The sequence below is a fragment of the Aythya ferina genome (genome assembly GCF_964211825.1).
Source record: "Aythya ferina genome assembly, chromosome: 3".
In the NCBI taxonomy this organism is placed as follows: Eukaryota; Metazoa; Chordata; class Aves; order Anseriformes; family Anatidae; genus Aythya; species Aythya ferina.
This window is the reverse complement of record NC_140298.1, coordinates 26720271-26742322: the sequence shown is the minus strand read 5'-3', so window position 1 is coordinate 26742322 and position 22052 is coordinate 26720271. Positions and strand designations below refer to the sequence as shown.

Genomic DNA, 22052 nt, shown 5'->3' with positions numbered 1-22052 from the left:
TTTGCTATTGCATTTAGGTAAATAGTAGGTTTCTGATTTCTAGAGAGGGATGTGACCCTAAATGAAGTATTCAACACTTTGGATATAGCTGTGTATTTATCTTGTGACTCCTTTGGAAGCTACAAATAATGAAAGTCATCTTTTCTTGCATATAATCTTCTAAGGACACGGTGTATAAAGTGGCATTAACCACTCTGTCACTATTGTGCTAACATAATTTGCTTAGCTGTTGCTGTATGTTTCTATCTGGAGTTATGCATTTGAAATGAATATATGCTACCATATATGCTACAGTGTTATTGGTTGCTGTGGAAAAGCAGCTCTAGAAAGAAATAAAGTTAAAATTAACAAAGCTCTAATCGATCGGGGTTTGTTCTGCATGATGTTTGCATTTATTCAGCAAAAAGAAATGTGTGCACATCTACATGTGTGTTATGTGACTACACTATCAGTGCTTCAGGTGGTTGTAGCTACTGAGGCTGAAGAGCAGATAATTTCCCCATCTTACACAATGACAGTATTTGAAATTCTTTTTTCTTATTACTATTCAATTTTTTTTAAGAAATTATTATTACAACTTTATTGATAACTGGGCTTTGGAATACAGGAAGAACATGAACCAGAATTTATTTTGTCCTGATGACTGCCATGACTGCCTACTCCTTGTCTATTTTCTACACGCCTTGTTCATTACTTTTATTTTATAATTCCAAACTGGACATTTTCCAGGAGAAGTTTTGGATTAATAAATAATTTAATAAAATCCTAAGCAGCTTTACTGGACAGTTTTGGCCTTCATGGTATAGCACTATAACAAAGGTCATTTGGATTTTTCCTTCAACACTACTGTAAATGTCATATTAACTTTTAAACATAAAATCTCACTATGTGCAATGAAAATATTAGCAGTGATATTCCAGTTTAAATGGTGATAGTAATTTATTCATTCTGTTAACCAAAAAAAATAATAAAATATGAATCATTTTGGAAAAAAAAAAAAAGTCTGTGTTGAATTTACATTAATTGAATTTTCATTTTTATATAGCCTTTTGTTATTGTTGTTGTTACTTCTAGGTGAAGCTTGCAGCTAGTAGTAGGATCAACTAAAGAATATATGCCATTCTGGTACTAGTAGGATCAACTAAAGAATATATGCCACTAAATGATCTGTTTTCTGGTTATATAGTGGAGACTTGCCTTATAGTTAGATGTTCCATCTCTGAAAATCTAAAGACCCCAAACAATGTGCATAATTGCAACCTGCAGAAAAACACATTCTGAGGGACATGCCACAATTTTTTCTTTCAACATTTCCAAAATACAAAGAAACAGGAGTGGATTTACATCTACTGAAAAAGGCAGTCAAAGGATTTTACTAACCAGTCAGAGAAGGGCACCACAGGCATTTCTGCACAGATGTCAGATGACAGACATGAACTTTTCTGTACTTTAAATTACTTGAACTTGAGCCAGGTCTGTTGTGAAGGGCAGCTGCCTGGGTGAGCAAACCCCATGCTCAGCAGCACCCTATCTCAGCTCTGCAGCTTATGGGCCATAGCTGGCCTGTGCCTGACCAGACATGAGAGCAGGGAGATAGGCTGGGGTCTCCCCACAACTCTCCTTGCTGTCATGTCAGCATGTTGGCTGACTGATGTGTGCTCAAAGAAAAGCAACCCCAGTGGTTTCCACCATCTCACAAATATTTTCTGTCTAATGTCCTTCATCTGTCTTCTTGCAGGGCCTATGGTAGCATGGCCCTAACTTTAAGCATTATATATATTTTTATTTAACATGCATTTGGTGTATAATTTAACAAATCCTTAAAAGAAAGTATCTTAAATCATGGTCTTTATTCATATAGTTACTCCCTGTTCTCAAAGACATTTTATGCTAGTGAACTTTTTTTTTAAAGGTTCAATTCTCTCTGTTTTATTTATTCATAATCTGCAAACCATTTTCTATATAAGAAGAAGATATCTGCAAGTATCCTTCAAAGCCACATTTTTAGCGGAAGTCATTATGTTGTACATTTACTACCCGATTACTCTGCATCTGTTCATATTGATGGCAATTCTTTATCCTTGAGATTTCAATAAAAATGTGTTTTGTAAAATACTCTTTTCCTCCATATCCTATATAAATTAACTGTGTAACAGCAGAAAGCAGGCTGAGGCCCGACATGTGTTATTGAGAATACCTGCTCTGCACCCAGTCACCAATGTTTTCCTCAAGATTAAATGACAGCACTCCATACAAAGCAATCCATGACAGAGGCTTAGAAACTACCCAGAGCCAGGGTGATTTAAATAAGGCAGGAAGGTGGGCAGAGAGGATGGTGAGGGTAAGGTCTCCAAAGCACCAGACTTCCCCCCCACTCCTTTTCTGCTGAATGTCACCCTTGAACCTCAGGGAAAGACAAAGACTGGAAAGACACCTGTGGATGGCAATATGGGTGTGAGTTTTGACTGAGATTCAACTACCAAGGACCAAATGTGAATGTGTGAATGAATGTGCCATCATCCAAAATCCAGAATCACATTCCTCTTTTAAGAGATAATTAAGAGATTTATAGAGCAGTAGCGAAAAAATATTGGTCTTCTGCAGTATCAGAGTCCTTTTGCATTTCTATAACATTAAATATATTTTCTTTGCCTTTTGTTTCCTCTCACTTAATAAACTTTTCTGCTTCACTATGCAGGAGTCTTTTGTCCTTACATATGTGTTTAAAGAGATACTTCCAAGCAGTTTAGACATTACATACAAGCTAACTGGAATGAGTACATCTATATTTAAAACAAAGATCTATCATTGTCATCCCAAAATAAAATAAGTAATAGCAAAACCATTAGCCACTGTTAACGTCGTGACATGTAACATTCTGCAGCAGAGGTATTCCTTGAGATACCTCAGTTAACTCTCAGGAGCTGTGCTTCTGGTGAGGAGTCATAGCTCTGACTTCAAAAGCAAGAAGCTCAACAGTCTTTAAAAAAAAAAAGACTCATCAACTTTTAGCATCGTTGATGAGGAGCAGAGAGGGTCAGGTGAAGAGCTCATTCTATACTTCCCATTGTCAGATAGATTCTTATCAGAAGCCTCAGAACTTCTCCATCCTAAGATACAGATTGACTCTAGAATTTATGTTAATTATTGAGCTAAAAACTTACCCTTGTAATACAAGGTATATCTCGCTTGCATTCATGTCAGAATGAAATGTGACTGGGATGTAAAATGTATATAGGTGTTGTACTTGGAATTTGCAAGAGGAGAAATTTTTACTGTATGTATCAAGTCTCAGTGCGACTAAAACTCCTGAATGCAGTCATAGCTGTCTACTTCATGGCTGTCATGGATAATTATAATGAAACTATTCATTCAAATTACTCCAGTGTGTTTGTGCTGCAAAATAAAAGATGGCTGGGGAGACCTTTTGCATTGGACCCCTGCTTGTCCAAACTCCATGTTAGCTTATTCCCCATTTCTCCTGTGAGGTCACATCAGTTTGCTCTCTCCAAGGACAGTCTTAAGGTAGTTCCCCCCAAGGATGGATACCAAATGCCAGTGTTCCCAAGGCTGAACTCTAGGTTTGGTTTCCTAGGGTCCTGCAATACTTCTGACAAAGCTTTGGAGCCTACTTTATGCCAGGCCTCAAGGCATGGAAAACAAAGCCGCAGGTGCCTGCTCTGGAAACAATAATTTGGTAGGCTTCAACAACACTTCAGACATCTTACAAACAAAAATGACATTTCTGTTTTAGGATCACAGAGCACAAGAACAAATCCAGGAATCCATTCTGCCCTGCAAAAAGTTAGCTTCAGACCATGAGTGCTTCTTAACAGCCTGATACTAGCTTCTACTTCTCTTATTTAGCAGAATAAGAGAACAAACACCAATGAAAGTATCTCTAAAATATAAGAAACTCAAATGTAAGAATTAGATTATAGGCACAATCAATTACAATACAGATATAGAAGAAAACTCTCTTTTTAGGAAGGAAATAACTTTGTTCAACTATATTTATTTCAGGAATAGGAAGAAGATACAATTTAAAAGTTCTTAATTATCTCTTGCATTCCCTGTTTTCCCAGGCTGACCTAAATCATTATTGTCTTTTACTACACAGTGTTTTTCAAGATAAAGGACTAAAATACCTATCTTCCTTCTCTAGACAAGGACCGAAGGCGGAGACATCCAGCTGTGGTTGAACACCCAGTGACTGTGCTGAGCTAGCTCTCTGTGGATACTTCACTGGCCTGGTTGAAGTTCAGGGCTTCTCACCTATGCTGACCTTTCTGCTACATAACTTAGCAAAAGCCAAGCTGCGAAGGTGGTTCATAGGATGTGCTTCCAGGAACTCAAATATGTGAGCATTGCGTCACCTGAGACTGAATTCAGAAAATGGACAGCTCAGCTCTTTGGCTTCAAGCTCAGCGTATGGTTAAGCAAGCTGATTTTGAAGCTCCTACTCCAAGGAGTCTGTAGGAAGCCTGAGGAGTCTGGCTTTGTACTAGGCTCCTGTGCTCAAGTGTCAGGCATGGAAACATTCAGGGCCTAGGTTCCTCTGAAAAAAAATAAATACATCTGTATTTCAAGGAAATAACATTTTCTGCAATATTATAAACTCCTCTAGAACAGCAGTAATGAAAATGTATAGCATGTTTTAGAAACAACACAATAGATTTCTCAGCAGAATAAAATTAATCAAAACATTTAACAGAAAAAAAAAATTAAATTGTCACCATATTGGAGAAACACACCCTGTTCATTCCGTTTAATTACAGCTGAAAACACAGACAATCTTTTCAGAAAGATAGTTTATATACATATTATCTCCTCAATTTGATTGCCTTAGATAGCAGTTTGCTAGGAATTAACTGCACAGTTTTGAAACAGGGCAAAATCAACTGTAAAAAAACAATTTTGGCTTGGAAGAAAAACAAAATATATTACTGTATTTTGGGATAATTATTTTATGTTTATTTATTTATGATAGGTTTTCTTTCAGAGGTAAAAAAAAACCTGTGTCTCCAGGTATGGCTTCAAATACTATTGTTAACTGTATTGCCATAGGTGCTGAAAAAAAAAAAAACACATTTTTTTTTCTGCTATGGAGAACATTTTACTATATGTTTTTCATTCCAAAAAGCTGTGTTCCTTCTTTACTACATTCCAGGCATCTGAAGACTCATTGTTCACATTGTGGTACTTCCAAGCCAAGTATTTCGTAAAAGAGTCACTTCTGATAATTACACCATAAATTGCATTAAAAAAAAATAAAAATTCTTCATGTATCTAGTGGGAGGGTGTCTATAAAACACAATGCTGAGGACGTGTGTTGGGGTCAGAAGAAGAATCAAAACCCTTGGGCTTGCCAGGTGGGTGGGCTTTGGAAAAGACTGAGGGACATGTATCTTCTCACAAAATCTCTCCCTTGAGGGCTCTCTCAGGATGGGAAAGTGCATTGAGAACAGTAAGGAAGCTAACTAGAGAAATCAGCTGTTTTTGAAATGTATGTGGGCAGGGGACTTTCTAAAGGTTATTGCAACAGAAACTGTCAATGTGTTGTGCAAATGTCCACCAAGAATTTCAGGTTCCCTAACCCACCACTTTTCCAAGTAACTGTACTCATGGTCTGTTAGCTCCTTTTGTTACCTATACATTAGACTTATTTCCTCAATTAGGAAATCAATGCAGAATCAATTTTAATATTGTCAGAATTTTGCTTCTGAAATATGTAGGTTATTTATTCTTATTTTTTATTTTTTTAACTAAATGTAATAATGCTAGTATGTGGGTATAAGTGTGCAAAAAAGTGCCATTTTCAATTTTCAAAAGACTGATCCTTGGTGAAAAGAAAAAGAAAAAGAAAAAAGTATGCAATTATATATATGTATCCTATATATTACATATATATAATATAATATATCACATTATTACACATTATTATATATTTATATTATTATACTATTATATTATATATTATTAGGTATGATATTATATGTGTGTGTACATATATATATATAAATATATATATATATATATATTTTTTTTTTTTCTCTGGGAGCCTGTTTTTGCTTACATGTATGAATATGACCTTAAAGAAATCGTTGTCAGTTCTCTCTCACTGACATTTATATTCATTTAAAGAAAATCAGAAAACTCTCTCAGTGGACTCTCTATGGACTGTGACCTTAGACACTGAATTAAAAAGACAATTTCTCACCACTGTTGTAACACTATTGCAAGCAAAAGCCTAGGTCTGTGAACAGAAATTCTCCCTTGAAGTCTCATATTGGATGAGACTGACCTGACTCTGTGCTACCCTGCTCCCATTCACTCCTATGCAAGAAGCACAGGTAGGTAAGACTTTCCACACCTGTCCATGTGGAGCCTTACCTGCAGTCACAAGGTGCAGGGTTCAGCTCCTGGCCACCCTGTGAAAGGCAAATTGAGGAGGCTGGCAGGAGGCAATGTGCCAAAGAATCAAGAAAATTTTGAGGGACTTATGTTCAAGGTCTGTTCGTGGCTTGCTGGAACAAGCCCTTTCTGTTTATAGAAAAAAGGGCTACTGCCACCAGCCAACACTATGTCAAAAAGATTTCAAACAAAAGGTTTACGCTGTTTTACAAAAGTGTTTTCATAGATCAAAGTTACTCAATACTTTCATTTTTAATTTTTATGGAAAAATTATATCGCACACAGTGAGAAACACAGTGGAGAACAGCGAGGAGTCTGGTGCAAATGCCTGGGCAGAATAAAGGAGAATGACTAGAGCAGCCAAATATCCTTGCACTGTGTGCTTTCATTTTGATCCTTTTGGACTGAAGAAAAATGCTTTCAGCTGATTCCCAGGAACTGTAAAGCTAGCCCTCTTAAGTGCTTGTGGACCGGCATATGAAAAACATCATGTGAGAACTGTAAGCTGTATATCAGAGCTTATAAGGTGGTTTCATAAAGATCCTTCCAACAGGATGGAGATGGACAGAGCTTATCATCCACTGAAAGCTATGTCACACAACAAAACAACACATGTGCCCTATCCCCACAGCAACTATGATTTTCAGTGAGAGCAACTCCTGTCACATCTAGAGAAAAGTCGCTTCATCCACCACCTCCTCCATCTTCTGGCCAGCACTGATGGCTGTTCTTGGACAGCAGCCAATAACATGCTCTATTACAAGTGTGTAAAATCTTTGGATAACTACCTAACTACTCCATCCATCACATAGTCCTAAAAAAATTCACAGAGTTTTCATTAAACTTGCAATATTTGCTATTTTTCTAAACTCCAAGTTCCTTAAACCATGTTCTTTCCACAAAATGTCAGCTTTTGGTTTTGTTTACCATGAGCAATTTGTTACTCGTGGTATCAGACAATCCTGAAAAGCCATGGTGAGTCTTTCACACTAGCTGGAAGGGCAGGAGATAATTAAAAGGAGAATCCTCCACTGTTTAAGCACATGTTGCTGAGACGGTACTGCATCTCTGTTTGGCTGGGCCAAAGGACAAAGGGGACACAGCAGCACTGGCAGGGGTGGCAGCAGTCCTCTTCTGAGCACATGGCAAAACAGAACTCTTGCACTGCATTGGGCTGATGGCAAGAGCATGAGCCCCCAGTGCATGACAGCCATCTTTCTTCTTTCTCTTTCATTTTCTTACACTTGTTTTTCTTCTCATTGTCTTCTCATTTTCTTCTCATTTTCTTCTCATTTCTTCTCTTGTTTGCCATTGTTTAATATGGCTTCTCCAGAGGGGGTGAGGCCTGCCAGGCCCCATGCCCGCTGCAGCCACTCCAGCCTGCACTCTGCCTGCTTTGTCATCAGGACTGCCCCCAGGCTTTAAAAGGCAGTGAAAAAATGGATTGCAACAATTACTGGTGTTTACACTTTTTTTTTAATCCCCTTTATTTTTCTGTATGCTTGAATAAGAGAGGAGGCTTGTTGACAGCTGTCACAGATCTGGGTGTTGAGTGGAGGTACGTGTGCTCACACTTCAAAGAAATCGCTGGATGTTGCACCACAACATGATTATCAATCTCTTGCCATATTGGTGTCTTTATTACGTTAAAATGAACACAGCTGAATTTGAAATACTAGCCAGGAGCCCTGAGGTTAACACACATCCTGGATATCTTCTACTTTTGAAAATGAGTTTTTCTTTTCAAACTTGGTTTGGAAAAACCCCAAGGGGTTGTTAACAAATAATTTGATTTATATAAGAAGTAACTGGCTTATTGCTGCAATACCATAGGGGTTTATTCTGACTGTATTAGAGACATCCCTGATTTGTAGTAAGTACTGTGTTGACACAAGTTTTCATATTTTTCTTATCTTCAACTATCTTTTTTCTTTCTTGCTTAAGGTTATTTTCAATACTTGTGGTTAGAGTTTTTTTTTTTTTTTTTTACTATTATTATTATTATTTTTTACTTTGGTTATTTTCATTTTTCTATGTGTGTATTGTTGTCGGTGTTATTGGCTGTACTTTTCTGAGTGAAAATATTTTTCAGAGATAGAGATTTAAAAAAAAAAAAAAAAGAAAAAAGAAAAGAAAAGCACAAAGAAAAGTCCAAAATCTCAAAGAAAAGAAAAAGAAAGAGAGAAAGAGAGAAAGAGAGAAAGAGAAGAGAGAAAGAGAGAGAGAAAGAGAGAAAGAGAGAAAGAGAGAAAGAAGAAAGAAAGAAAGAAAGAAAGAAAGAAAGAAAGAAAGAGAGAGAGAGAGAAAGAAAGAAAGAAAGAAAGAAAGAAAGAAAGAAAGAAAGAAAGAAAGAAAGAAAGAAAGAAAGAAAGAAAGAAAGAAAGAAAGAAAGAAAAAGAAAGAAAGAAAGAGAGAAAGGTGAGAGAAAACCCACAATCCTCTCCCCTCAAGCCTGTCTTTTTGGCTGTCCAGGATAACGAAGAGTTTGTCCTCACTTTGACATACGTGTACATCTAGGGCTCCAAATGTCTGCTATGTTCCAAAGGATTTTAATTCTGTTAGAACTACATTCTTGAGAGTGTGGATACTTAAGGACAGGGACCCTCAGAAACAGCTGTAAACAGTATTTTGGCAGCTGATGTGGAAGCCAGGCCCTTCAACACGGATAGGCCCAGCCCAGTTAGCCACTTGGGTGGCTGCGGTACTTCTGTGGCACTGCTGAGGTGGCACTGGGCATGTTGGGGACCTTGGCTGATGGACTCTGGCTCCTGCCCAGCCCTGGTGAGAGAAAGACCGTGGCATGCCTCCCTCACTGCTTGTGTTGGTTAAAATAAACCTCTCTCTTGAAGGGAAGAACTGAGGCGTTTCCCTCCTGGCTTGCGCTCAGCACGGTGTATGGAATGGGATGCCTCCTGGCTGTACATATGGCCGTAGTGGGTTTATGTGGCAAGGTTTTGGTAGCAGGGGGCCATAGGGGTGGTTTCTGTGAGAAGGATCTAGAAGCTGCCCCATGTTTGGTGAGGGCCCCGCTGCTGACCAGAGCCAAGCCAATAAGCGATGTAGTTTTGCACCTCTGTGAGAGCATATTCAAGACAGGGAAAAAAATGCTGCACCACACAGCAGCTGAGAGAGTGAGAGGAGTGAAGAAGTGAAGAAGGAGGGGGAGAGGTGCTCCAGGTGCTGGAGCAGAAGTCCCCTGCGGCCTGTGGTGAGGACCATGGTGAAGCAGGATGTCCCCCTGCAGTCCATGGAGTACCACGGTGGAGCAGGGTTCCACGCTGCAGCCCGTGGAGGAGACCACAGTGGAGCACGTGGCCCTGCACCGACGGAGGCTGTGGCCTGTGGAAGACCCCTGCTGGAGTAGATTCTGGGCCAAACCTGTAGCCCGTGGAGAGGAGCCCACGCAGGAGCAGGTGACATGGCAGGAGCTGCTGCCTGTGGGGGAGCCAGGTTGGAGCAGTTTTCTCCTGAGGGATGGACCCCATGGTATGGACCCATATCTGGAGCAGTTCTTGAAGAGCTGCTGCCTGTGGGAAGCCCACGCCGGATCAGTTCATCAAGGACTGCATCCTGTGGGTGGGACTCCACAGCACAGGGGATGAGTGACTGAGAAGGAGTGGCAGAGAAGCGCTGTAGACTGACCATAACCCCCATTCCCCCATTCCCCTGTGCCGCTTGGGGGGAGGAGGTGGAAGAGGGTGGATGGGGGGGAAGGTGCTTTTGATTTCTTTCCTTTGTTTCTCACTTCTCTAGCTTGTTAGTAATAAACAATAAATCTTACTATCTCCTTATGCCGAGTCTGTTTTGCCCATTACAATAATTACTGCGTGACCTTCCCATCCTTATCTCAACCTCTGAGCCCTTTTCACACGTTTTCTCCCCATTCCTCTTTGAGGAGGGGGAGTGAGAGAGCGGCTGTGGTGGAGCTCGGCTGCCCACTCGAGCGGAACCACGACATGCCCCCATCCTGGCTGCCTCCATACCTGCTCTGAAACAACCAGCTTTGCCCATTCAGCGTGGAAGCATCAGATGCATGCTCCTACTCAAAGAGCAAACAATATCAAAGCTAACCTAAACATAACCTAAATTTTTTGCTAGACTCCTTCCTTGCATCTTCCCCTCTGCACCGTATGTGCAACTGTGCCCCAGGACACCACTATGCATACCATGCACCAGAAAGTTTGAAATCAGTGATTCAGTTATGAAGAAGTGTGGGAATAAATAATAATAATAATAATCCAGTGTGTTCTGTGCAAAACATGAACTTCAATGTGCTGTTTATCTAGTGCTGGCAACTATTACCTGCTTTATTGGTTTAAAGTACAACAATCAGTTGCAGGCTATTGTTTTAGCAGCTGGGCCATGTGTTCAAGTGAAACTCTAAGTCAAAAGGAAGTGTAGCAACATTACAGGGAGAACTAGGAAGGCAATTATGAGAAAAGGATAAGGAGTTGGCTTTTATGAAGGAAATTTTGAAAGAGCCACACGAGGGACTGGCCAAAAGAAATCCAGAGTGTACTAACGGGTCCTCAGATGACTGTGTCAAAAGAATGGGAAAGAAAGAGAATTTAGCTTCTGAACTTGGAGAAAGAGGGAAGGAGAGTATCAAAATGCAAACCAAGGTCATGAGTGACCAAAGGGCATTTAAAGGGAACAACGGACTCCTTGAAAGGAATTATTTAAACCTAATAATGGAATTAAGAACAAACAAACAAACAGCAGCTGGGATTGTCACAAATGAAATGGAAGTACATGATGAGGCTGCCAGAGTGATTTTATTAGTGAAGAAAAATGGGTTAAACTGCAGGAATGAAAATGAAAGAGGAAAATCTAATCAGCTTGAAGGGGACTGATACAAAACTCTGAGTGCTCAAGTGGCCTTGAAGGCAAAATTAAAAAATAAAATATAAATAAAATAAAATAAAATATAAATAAAATAAAATAAAATAAAATAAAATAAAATAAAATAAAATAAAATAAAATAAAATAAAATAAAAAGACAGAATAGAGAATTTACAAAGCACATAGCTGTAGTATAAACTTGTCACCAACATGCTGTTTCATGTTGGACTCAAATGCCTGCTTATCCACTTGACACATATGCAATCTCAGTGCAGGACATCTAACTGTAACCTAAGTAAAGGAAAAAAGGATAGAGAGGAGTAAGTTCCTACATGAGATGATGAAGAAGAGGCTGTGGGTACCCTCCCCCATGTCCCCCGTGACCCCTGGGGACATGTGCCTTGTGTAGCCCCCATGCAACAGAAAGCAGGGATAAGTGAGGGCACCTCTGTGGCTCTCTGAGAAAATCCTCAGCAGCAGCAGCAGAAAAGGAGAAGGAGAAGCCCAACAGATGTCTGGAATGGGATTCTGCTGATGAGAAGACCTTGGGACTGAGGATATAGACATACATCAATATTTAAAGGAAAAATAGCTGATTTTTACTTTTTCTCGAAAGCCATGATGTTGAGGTTCAAAGATTTCTTGCCTGCTTAAAATGGCCGCTGTGGGCTGTGGAAAATCCAGCAGCACATAAAACTTTTAATGCAGCATATCACAGTTACCTGCTTTAAAACTACCTTTAAAATCCTTTGGTGTTATGCTTTATTGGCCTACGAATGCAAAGCAAATTTAATTCTTCTTACTCAAAAACAACAACAAAAAAGTCTTTAACAATTCTTACAGCTATTTGCCTTTTCAGAAATGCTTTTTTCTTTCTCTTTGCCTTTTGTTTACTTTGAGGTTTGTAGGTTTTGTTATCAGTAATAACTTTGAAATGTAATGAGAAAGTAATTTTTAAGAAGCAAACATGAAGTGTTTTACACTTGAAGAGTAAATTGTTAAAGCAAATTTTTATTTGAACAACACTAAGGACAAGCTGTTGTTAACAAAAGGTCAGTTTGGCCCGTGGCAGCTTTGATGAAGATTTAAATGTCATAGCACTAGATATGGTGTTTGCTGATGGAACAACCTTTTACATTTTTGTTTCTGCACTCTTGATTTGCAGCAAAGATTTTGTAGTGATGGAAATATTTGTGTAAGGGAAAGAGACCATGGCTAGTGTTGAGGGCTAAAGCCCAAGCAGGGCTAACTCCCCTGTGTGACTGCAGCATCACTATGTCTGTTTTCATTAATAGGAGCAGTGAGGCAGCCAGAGCAAGTTGCAAACCAAAAATGTATTTACTTTTTGTTTCCCAACACCGTTGTGTGTCAGACAGAGATCTAACTGGTGCTAAGATGACAGCTACCCATTTTGGGAAAGGAATGTGCACAAGGCGTGCTAGTCTCATCACATGTACTGTTCTTGATGTCTGAAGAGTCTAACTTTTTGTGTAATCAAACACTATGAGCAAATGTAAACTTCGGACAACAAGCTGTTAAATAGAAAATAAACTTATAAACTTAAAAACAAAACAAAACAAAGCAAAACAACCAACATCATTTTTTTTCCTAGTTAATATTTTAGAATACACTCAGACACTTAAAATATATTTTACTTGTTATGAATGTTTCTTCTATGTCAAGCTAATAGTATCCAATGCTTTGAAAATTCAGCTGATAAATAATGAAATTATTATGCAGAACCACTCTGCCAAGCTTCCCAAGAAACAGTCCAGCTTGTGTGCTTGTATTACACAGTATAAAAAGAAATCCAAAACAAAGCTGAGATTTAAAACAAACAAACAAACAAACAAACAAAAACACCTTACAAAAGAACCTGCTTTGTAAAGCTTGGACTTGCCATCCTAGGTGGATTCCAATATTTTGAAGCCTTTATTTTCAGTGGGAAGGAGGACTAACAACATTTACATTTTCCGTGGAAAGGGAATTTATTAAAGGACTTTATTTGGGAAAAAAACAAAGTCATCGCTTTCTGATATGGCACAGTCTTCTCCTGAGTGGCCATGCTGCAGGCTCCACCAGCTCTTTGGGCTGCTGCTTTTGGGTGATGTCCCAAGCATCCACACCAGGAAGATGCTGAAGATTTTTCCAGTTCAGGTTCCTGAACACCTCATCCCCTCCCACTTCAAATGATGTAGGCAACTTGGCAAATTATTCAGCCATCAGGCAGATGGGCTAGAAAGGTATTTTACAGAAACCATACAAAATATACCAACATGTGAACATTTTCCTCTTGTGTCTGCTTTCTTTTTGTTGCAAAAAAGCAGTCATATTAATACCTTAAAACCATTGGGATCACCATTATTTTGTAATAATTTTAGAACAATTTTCAGTAATTCTATTGTACCTATTGCCACCAATGTCTCTCTGCACCAATTACAGACAGAGGCTGTGCAGTTTGCTAGTGGCAGCCAAGGGTTTAGTGTCATCAAGTCCATTTGCATAAACTATGCAAAGTCAGGGAATTTTTGGTTATTTCTACACAGCAATGTTTGAATTACATTGTTTAACATCTTCTGAAATTATACAGAAATAGTTAAAAGTTCATGGTTGAGCAGAATAATTCAGTGTGAAGTTTAATATTTTCCCCTCTGTTTTCTACAAGTTTATGACATAAAAGAGAAAGTGCATGCATTAGCCAATATTGCTATTTTGTGAAAAACGTCACTGTTTTTTTTTGAATATACTTTATGATTAAACTGTCTTTTAAATATTTTCTATTCTATATTTGTAGAATAAAGTATACCTTTCACATCTTACTTTCATAGTGCCTTATTTATTTATTTATTTATTCATATGCCTTCTTTTTCAGGTTCGCATTTAGGACTATGCTTGATGAAATGCAAAGCTTGTCATTTTAACATTAAAATTGCTATTTCTAATCAAAGTTATATCATGGTCTTTTCAGGAGAGAACAACAGTTGAGCTGCGTGAGTATATAAAAGTTGGGATGTCTAATCTATAAAATTATCTTCCTGTTTTTTTTTTTTTTTTTTTTTTTTTTTTTTTTTTTTTTTTTTTTACCATTGGTAAACATCCTAGAGGAGGGAGCAATGGATGGAGCTTGAGGGAACAAGCTTGATGATGGAGCTTGAGGGAACAAGCTGTATCAGAGAGAAGCAAATCCCTGGGGTGACAGTCTATCTTGACCAAACACACTCAAAGCCTGCTGGGTTCACAGAAGTCTGGGGACCATAGCTGGGATGTCACCCAGCTCAGACAGGATCCTAAAATGGGAGGATGCTCAGCCTCCCCTTCCTGGTCCAATTTATGGCAATGGTTACAAAGATACTGCCATGGTTTCTTAATCATCTGCTCATGTCCCAAAGGCAAACAAATATAAATCTCAGCTGTACTCCCACTCCAGAGTGGATTTTTGTCCATGTTTGAAATGCCCCTAAGCCATTATCTGCTTGGGAAATGGTCCTCACATTGTTTTTCTGGAATGAGTTCAAACAGGAGTTTTTCCCAAAGCCATGGTCTTTTTGGCCATATTGTCATGAAATGGTTTTGTCAGATGCAAAATGTAAGTGACTAGTTCTTGGCTCTGTTTGATTTTCTCCCTAAATATGGGCACAATATAGCTGCTTTGGCAGAACAGTTGTGACTGTTCTACTCTAATACCTTAGAGTGGCTTTGAATCCCATCTATAGGCTATTACTCAGATTATATGTTCCTTCTGACCTAGTTATATACGTCAAGAAATATGTGGAGGTCTCCCATAGCTTTCACTGGATAGCTTTCCCATAGCTTTCTCCTAGAAACTATATATTGGGAAACTAAACAGATTAGGATAAGGTGCAGTATTATGGTATAAAAAATAATCAACGCTATACTTACAATGACCGTGAAAGTCTTCTAAAATCTGAGGCAGACAAATTATACAAAATATAATTTTAAAATCTTGCTGAAGGCACCAACAAATTTTTTCAAGTGCTTAAATAATTTTTTGAGAAACTTTTGACCTCTGTGGCAGCTGCTGTTCTTCATGGTTCTTTGTCAGACTCATAATCATAGTCAGCAATTCTGTTTTCAAATTCTTTTCCAGTATTAACTTCAATCTTATCTGTAGTTTCATGATGGCAAGTTTTCACAGAGTAAAAAAAAATAAAAAATCACTGAAATTAATATCCTCATTTAAAAATATGCTTTATGGTAAAGTATGTGGAATAATTCACTTGAAGAGCTGTTCTATAGAGCAAGAAAGGCACCCCTCCATATCCTGTATTTTCATTATTTGCTCCAAAGAGAAATTCTGTTCAAGTATTATCATTTATGTGACATAAGTGACCAAACTGGAATGCATTAGCTCTGCCTAACTTGGTCTCTTCAGATTTCTCTGTCATTTTGGTGGTCTACTTAGAAGCAGATGCATGGGTACTGCAGGCATATTAACCAGTATTGCTGCATCTCAGCTTTGGCAAATTTGACCCCAATGCATTTTTGTGTATGGTTTCATCTATAATTCTTGTGAGTGGCTAAAAGAAGTGGAAGAACTATTTTGTTGTCTGCTTCTGGCTCTTTTGCTTTTCTCCATAGAAAGTTGCGCATTGCTTAAACGTTGTTTTCCCAACAATTAAAACGAAGCAATATATTCTCCACTAGATAGATTGCTAACAATTAGTTGGCAGAGGACAGAAAACCTACAAACCATACTTGCATGCAGTTCTGTTGGCCCTTTTTGTCTCACAAAAATAGCACCCCACAAATCATATACAAAGAGATAATGATCAGTCCATAACAAGGGTGTGTGTAATCAAACTTCCACTTCCAGCCATATGAGATGGAGAGTTTGGACAGCCTTGTTTGTTTAGTAAGTTTGCCAGTAAATGTAGCTAGGATAGAATTGTGGTGACCCAAACATGAGGAAAAAAAAACATTAAGGGCATTGTTTTTCCTGCTACTGGATAAGCAGGCCTTGAATCAACTGATTTCCAGCCTGTAGAGTCCTTTGTCCTGTGCTGGGTAGTGTAAATGTTAGAGAATTGTTCCTACTATCATTTCATGCTTTTCTTAACTTTCTGCAACACATGAAAGTTACATAGAGTGTCCTGAAAAGTTGCAAGCAGTATATCTGCGTGCTGTTAGATATACGCCTACTCTTCACATATAGGCAGATGTCCTGTTAGGCTTTTTTGAAAGGCAGTTGCAATTACTTGCCATGCATTTGTGATGCAAAATGTGGCTGACATTTCTTTCCTCAAGCTGCAGTGTCTGGCTTTGAAACCCCACTAGTTTATTGGTAAGGAAAAAATATGACGGACACAAAACAAATGTGCTGCTTCCTTCTACTCTGATCACAGTAGATCTTTCCTAGAAATTCTGTTTCTTCATAAAACAAATCTGTCTATTCAAAATAACACCCACGTTTAATTAAAGAATTCTACCCCAAAATTGGTAGGAAGATGCCAGGTCAAAAAATAAACAAGCAAAGAAACAAAGCCCATGCTGTCTTCAGAAGGTTATTTTAAATTGAACTGACTACTGCCCTCAACTTCAGGCAATTTCCCTCAGGTTTGATCTCAGACAAACAGAGTTTCAATTACATCTTGTACACTGTAGGGAACACTCAGACCTGAAAGGTTTTCAAGTATCAAGATGGATTGGTTACTGATTTAAAAACTGAAAGGTTCCTCCAAAGACTTAGCCAAGAGGAGATTCTTCACCTCTGCATATAACTGTCTTCCTCCACTGATGAATGACTTCAGTCTTTGGAATAAAAATTTCAATATTTAGCATTCCCTTCTGCTAGATTTCCATTGAATATATAAAAATACACCGTGATTCCTTTGCTAATGATGGAAAAATCACCTGTCATTTTCCTACTACTAAATAAGCACTTTGAAGACAAAGATGCCAGGTTGCCGTTGTGGGCATTCATGCATATGTATCTTTATAATAATCTCTATATACTAATTAGGCTTAAGCTCATTCCCACACTTACTTAACTTATGTTACTTACATACCTTTTTACACATCACCTCACTGTGGTATAAACAGCACAATTAAGTTAGTTTGATGTCCCTTGCCTGCTCTGATGGGTGTTGGAGTTTACACATCAAAATAGACTGCTCCTACACAAAATGTTGCCCTTGTTCATCTGTTAGTAAGGATGTAAGTAGGTCTTCAAGAACTAGATAGAATTAAGTTGCATCAGTCAGTGTCAGATTTGGCCCCAACATCCCATTCTACATGTAAATTAGCTATAACATCAGCCTGCATGCAAAGAGAACCTGATCTTTTGAGGTCAATGGGAATTTTTCATTACTTTAGGAGGCATTGGACTAAACTAAAGTGACCAGAACTTGGCTAATTTTTCTGATGATCTGTATTCTGAGGGGTTTCTTAGCTAGAGCTGTTGAATGTTTAAAATGTCTTCCTTTTGAGTTAACCAAAGACTCTGCAAGTGGATGAATTTAACTTCAATGAGACTGAAGAAAAGAGAATTCTGCTCTTGTTAATTTAACATAATCTTTTAATGTAACACAAGTTTCAATTTATCTGGAAAAAAAAAAAAAAAAAAAAAAAAAACACAAATAAAACACCATTATTAAAGACAAAATCTAAAAACATGCTGCAGAAATTATACACCAAAAAAAAAATCTGATTACTACACTAAGATATTTGTTGAGTGGATACATGTTAAGTGAATACATGTTGAACATAATAATACATTCAGATACATTTGGAAAGGATAATTTAACAGACATGACATGTCAAGGAATTAATAAATCAAGTCAAACCAATTTAAGTACCTGAAGGATAAAATAAATGACTTAGAACAAAACCAGATTTAGGAGATGGGGATTCTAGAAATCATGGGCAAGAAATGATTAACTCTAGAACATTCACTAAACTTTAATAAGTAACTAGAGTTTAGAAAATTAGAACTTAAAATGTGAGAGAGAAAAAAAAAAAAGATGACGGGTGAAAAGTAATAACACTTTAAAACAGAAACAACAAATTAATGAGTGGAAATATTTAAACCACTGTCTATGGAGAGGTGTTTATTGCAGTCACTAGGGGAACCCTCATGTTGATCAGATTTCATGATAAAACTCTTAGGAACTGGGCTTTCAAAGAACCATCAAAGCTCTTCCTTCACTTAAAGTCACCTTCAAGACTGTGATCTAAATCCAACACGGCTAACTTCTATATACATATTTAACTGCCTTAGGGTAAGTTATATAAATTTCTACAGCACATGCAGGGAAAGCAGAAGCAACAGAAGCAGTTTTTAAGTAGATGCAGTTATGAAGTACATTAAATTGTAGTATACGTTGTAGCTCATGAGAAAATACATTAGGTATGGGAAAGATGGATACAAGTATGCGGGACTTTAATTCTGTTCTGAGTGGGATATTAAACTTTATTACAACCATTAGACCACATAGTAGTGAACATGGTTAGAAAAAATAAACAACAAAAAATAATTCTGAAACCTTTTATGTATACAGAAATATTTATTTATATGTATAATTAGTGATAGGACTAGAGGGAATGGCCTCAAGTTGTTCCAAGGGAGGTTTAGTTTGGAAATTAGGAGACATTTCTTCTCAGGAAGAGCAGTCAGGCACTGGGATGGGTTGCCCAGGGAGGTGGTGGAGTCAGCATCCTTGGGGGTGTTCAAGGAGAGGTTGGATCTGGTGCGTAGGGACATGGTTTAGTGGGTGACATTGGTAGTAGGGTGATGGTTAGACCAGATGACCATGGAGGTCTTTTCCAACCCTGATGATTCTATGATTCTATGATTAGTCTTAGCTGGGTATACAACCAATGGAAGATTTATTTTTATGCTATGGGATTGTGGAATTTCCCTTCTTCCTTAGTAACACACATAAAGGAATTTCATAGTATTTTCTGAGCAGATATTACATAGCTCAGTTTTGCTCCATCTTTATGCAACACAAATACTGAGACCAAAGAAATAGATTTTTTTTTTTTTTAAACATAATAAGCAATTTGCTATAGAGAATAATATTTAAGAAAACTTGCTTGAATCTAGCATCATGGCTGCAAAAATAATAATAGTATTGCTCATGCGACTTTTGTTGAAGCTTTTATCACTTCAGCTTAGTCCCCAAGGAAATAAAATGAGTCAGATATTTAATTTAAAAGAGGAATACATTTCATCCAGAATTTGAGTGATTCTCAAAGGCTGAAAAATTAAGAGCCAAAGAAAGCAGTTAGTCACCATGGTGGATTTACGAGTTTTTGATGGCTGAATTTGGCAAAGTTATATTTCAAAACTGGGGAATTATTTTTGGATTTATTTTTTTATTTTTTTTTAAGTAGCAGGGGTGGCCTTCATCAGTTTCTCATATTAATAGGCTATTTCATCAGTTAAATATAGGTGTCGTTTGTACCTGCTGTGGTATGACCTTGGCTGGCTGCCACATTCATACCCAGATGCTCTCGCTCCCACTCCTCAACAGGAGAGGGGGAGAAAATAAATGGGAAAGCTTGTGGGCTACAATAAAGACAAGGAGATGACATGCCAATAAATTACCTGTTAAAAATAGAGTGGAATGGCAAGAAACAAAGAAATTAAAACAATTTCTCCCACACCCCCCCTCATCTTCCCAGGCTCAAATTTACTGCTTCATTACTGGCTCTTCTAACCTCCTTCCCATGTGAGCAGCACAGGGGAAGGGGGAACGGACGTTGTGGTCAGGCTAATTCACAACTGTCTCTGCCACTCTTCACAGTCATTCTATTCCTCTGCTCCAGCACAGGGTCCCTTCCATGGGATGCTGTCCTTCACAAAGTGATCCAACATGGGCTTCCCACAGACAACAGCTCTTCAAGATCTACTCCAGTGTGGGAATATAATGTGAGGGGCAGTCCTTCAGGAATGGACATCATGGGTCCCTCACAGGCTGAAGCTCGCACCAGACAACCTGCTCTCGCATGGGTTTTCCATGGGCTGCAGGGGGGCAACCTCCTTCACCAGGTCTTCTCCACAAGTGCAGGGAATCTCCTCTCAAGCACCTCCTTCCCATCATTCTTCACTGACGTTGTCTGCAGGGTTGCGTTTCTCACATTTTTTCCCAGTCCTCTCTCTCACTGTTTCTGTGTAGTGTTTTTCCAGACTTTCTCAAATATGTCTGCCCAGAGAAACTGTGGATCCCTGGAAATGTTCAAGACTAAGTTGGATGAGTTTTTGAGCTACCTGGTCTGGTGGAAAGTGGCAGGGGGTTGGAACCAGGTGATCTTTAAAGTCCCTTCCAACCCAAACCATTTTATGTTCCAGAGCACAAGTCTTGTGAGGAACAGCTGAGGGAGCTGGTTTTTTTTAGCTTGAGTAAAATAAAGCTCAGGGGAGACTTTATAGTACTTTACAATTAACTTAAAGGAGGTTGGAAAGAAAGGTGGGGTTGGACTCTTTTCCCAAGCACCAGGTGACAAGGGAAAAGGCCTCAAGTTGCACCAGGGGAGGTTTAGGTTACATATTAAGAGAAATTTATTTACTGAAAGGGTTGTGCAGCACTGGAACAGGGCACCCAGGGAAGTGGTTTAGTCACTATCCCATGAAATCTTCAAGAAACCTGTAGGTCTGTCGGAACCATCTCAGGGCTTGGGATAACCCCTTGCCTTTTCTCACACAGACCACCCCTGCAGTGCCCTCTCCCTACCTGCTGCCAACACCTTGTCATAGAATCATAGAAACATGAGGTTGGAAAGGACCTACAAGATCATCTAGTCCAGCCATCCTCCTATCACCAATACTACCCATTAAGCTACTAAATCATATCTCGTAGCACCTTGTCCAGGCACTTGAACACCGCTAGGGATGGTGACTCCACCACCCCCCTGGGCAGGCCATTTCAACACCTGACCACTCTTTGAGAGAAAAAGTTTTCCTGATATCTAATCTAAATCTCTCTAGGTGCACCTTGTGGCCATTTCCTTGAGTCCTATCATTAGTTATTTGAGAGAAGAGGCCAACCCCCTCCTCATCACAACCTCCCTTCAGGAAGTTGTCGAGTGCAATGAGGTCTCCCCTGAACCTCCTATTCTCCAGACTAAACAACTCCAGTTCCTTCAGCCACTCCTCATAAGACTTGTGTTCCAGACCCCTCACCAGTTTTGTTGCCCTTCTCTGGATACGCTCCAGGGCCTTGATGTCCTTCTTGTAGTGAGGGGCCCAAAACTGAACACAGTACTTGAGGTGCAGCCTCACCAGAGCAGAGTACAGGGGGATGTAGTTAGCCTGTCTCACAATCGTTTCTAGCTCCTCCTGTTTGTTGCCCATGCTGCGTGCATTGGTGTAGATGCACTTCAGATGGGGCATCTGCCTCACCCCCAGCTTCTGCTTTGTTCCCCTAGGCACTTCTCTGGTGAGCCCCATTTCATCCCCTTCCCTTCATCATATACCTATGATGATAGCTAGTTTAAAACTCTCTCCACAAGTCCTGCTAGCTCCTGCACTAGGATTTGTTTCCCCCCTTTGAGAGAGGTGAGTTCCATCCATCAACAACAGGCCAGGGCTTGAGTAAAATGCCCCATGGTCAAAGAACCCGAAGCTCCTGTCTCAACACCAGCCTCAGCCAGTTATTCATTACCTGTGTTTTCCTAGCCTGTTCCGTGTCATTCACCTCCCCAGAAGGAATAGAACAAAATACAACTTGTGCTCCCACTCCTTGAACTATTTGCCCTAACCGCCTGAAATCTCTCTTCATAGAGAGATCTCTCTTCTTCAGGCTTCTCTGAGAGATTTTATCACTTCCCGCTTG

At 39.0% G+C, this 22052-nt stretch overlaps 1 long non-coding RNA gene across 1 annotated transcript in view; it reads left to right on the top strand.

The window, feature by feature from the left end:
• The window catches only part of LOC311434835, a 40568-nt gene extending 36304 nt beyond the window's left edge, over positions 1–4264 (top strand). The window contains exon 3 of the long non-coding RNA XR_014691760.1: positions 4166–4264. This is a non-coding gene — a long non-coding RNA (uncharacterized lncRNA). The remainder of the gene's footprint in view (positions 1–4165) is intronic.
• Positions 4265–22052: the final 17788 nt, after the last annotated feature.